General features: G+C 38.9%; 1 pseudogene; it reads right to left on the bottom strand.

Annotated features, from left to right (window-relative positions):
* Positions 1-1,409: 1,409 nt before the first annotated feature.
* Positions 1,410-1,825, bottom strand: LOC131146716 (large ribosomal subunit protein eL27x-like; annotated as a pseudogene).
* Positions 1,826-2,182: the final 357 nt, after the last annotated feature.

Genomic DNA, 2,182 nt, shown 5'->3' with positions numbered 1-2,182 from the left:
GTGTCATATTTTCTTTTGTAGTTTTCTTTATACATTGCACCAAAAGGATGGTTTTCAAAAATTATGTATATGGCCCTTTAATTGAACTAATGTTCTATTTGCTCCCGTTAATTATTGTCCCTTTTATTGTTTAGCTTGCTTTTAATTCTCCCACACTTTAATCCCCTTTATTTACTTTTTTTCTTGTAATTTTTTGTTTTTTAAATGTGTGAATGATGTTGTGTTTGGCCTTGTTTGGGTGTTGGAGGTTCTTCTTTTGAAGGGATGAATTGTTTGGGTGTTGGAGGTTCTTCTTTTGAAAGGGATGAAATGGAATATGAAATGGGAGCTTAGTTATTTTTTTGTTGTGTATTTCACTATAAATGGGCTTCCAATGAGTTTTTTTTTTTATATCCTATAGCCAACAGGATCTTCAACTATCATGAGCTTCACATTATTTATTATCATGTGGAAAATAAATAAATCATAGCATAAACTTTACATATCGGAATCAGTCATATTAAATTTTACATACTGAAATCAGTCATACTAAATCAATCGAGAAGAACACCCAGAGAAGCCGTAGAAATCGTTTCTCGCACTTTTCCTCGATCTCTTTCTTTCCTTCATCAAATTTATGGGATGAATTAATGATCAGAGAGCAAAGGCAGAGAGAGGACAAATCCTCTATATCTTCTTTCTTTTCTTTCCTTTACCTTGCAGCTAACATCACCATTCAGCTAACCCTTAAAGCTTTTGAGCTTAGTTTTCTTTTCTTTTTTCTTTCTCTTCTTTTGCTCTATTTTCCTTAGCTTAACTTGATGTTAGCTTGCCCTTACAACTACTCCCCATAACAGTAGTTAATGAATATAATATAGGAATACCGTTCAAATTTTCAGTCATAAATATCTCATTTATTTCAAAGCTAAGTTTTTAGTTAACCCCTTAATAAGTATTCAATATCCTTTATCATATGGGACATGTACCCTTCATGTGGGATCTATATCATTCATGTAAGACATATTCTTTGAGATATATATCCTACAAAAAATATAGCACACTAGGGAAAACTTCAAGAAAATCCAATTCACCATTTCCATATGGTCTCTACAAGTAAATTATTGATTGGAAAAGTAAAGGGGTATTGCGAGTATCAAACTTTTCTTATCCTTCCTCTCAATTGTTTTTTTTAGCATGGTATCTTTTAGGGGTGCTTACTGTGTAACGACTAGGAGTGAGCATAATTCGGGGAAACCCGAATTAATCGAATTAATCAAATTAACCGACCAAAATTGGTCGGTTCGGTTCAGTTAAAAAAACCAATTCGGTCGGTTCGGTTATGCCTTCCAACATTTTGGTTAATCGGGTTTCGGTTCGGTGAATAGAAAATATTAATTTTGTTAACCGATTAACCGATTTAATAAGGATACTCAAGACCTGAGCTTGGTGAAGAACCACCTGTTTTTGTCGGTCTTGAATCTCTGCTCAAGCTTGGCCTTGGTTTTCTTTGGTGGCGGCGACCTTCTATGTCGCGGGGGATTGAAGGGTTTCAGCGTGATGATGTCCCTTGAGCTTGACGGTCGAGGGCTACACCGCATGGCCATAACGTGATTGCAGTTCACCAGCTTAATGAAGGCCTTCATGCGGGACTTCTTCGCGGCCTTCTTGGTGGAGTCCTTTCAGTCTGCAGATCACCTTCTTCGGGTACTTGGCTATCCCGGCAACCAAACAGTGCCCGTATGGACGGTCACAGGTGCCATCATCGAACGATCGGATGATCATTGTGGCCGGCATAGCGGCTTTGGAGGAGGACCACCACCTTGTTTGGCTTCAGAAACTTCACCATTCTCTCCCTATCCCCCCCTCTCTCTCTCTCTCTGAGCAAAACCCTAAGCAACTCAACGAGCTCAATTCAAATTTTGGGTCTCAAATGAAAGAACCCACCAGCTCAGAAGAAGAATTTGAGCTAGTAATCGAGTACACAGCTCCGCGGCTGAACCGAAAGCGCATTATGTAGAACAATTCTCTAAATCGATCCCATGTCATAGCTATCAACGTCGTCCTCTACTATTCCAGGACTTTCACAGCAGTCCACTAGTGCTCGACTTCTCCTGTCAATTTATAAGTAACGAATAGAACCCGCTGCTCCTCAGTACACTGCAGCATGGCCAACATGTCATCAATATCCTGAACCCAATTCTCA

This window comes from Malania oleifera, chromosome 13 (assembly GCF_029873635.1).
Source record: "Malania oleifera isolate guangnan ecotype guangnan chromosome 13, ASM2987363v1, whole genome shotgun sequence".
NCBI lineage: Eukaryota > Viridiplantae > Streptophyta > Magnoliopsida > Santalales > Ximeniaceae > Malania > Malania oleifera.
The sequence above is the reverse complement of the archived record's forward strand: the minus strand, read 5'-3'. Positions and strand labels throughout refer to the sequence as shown.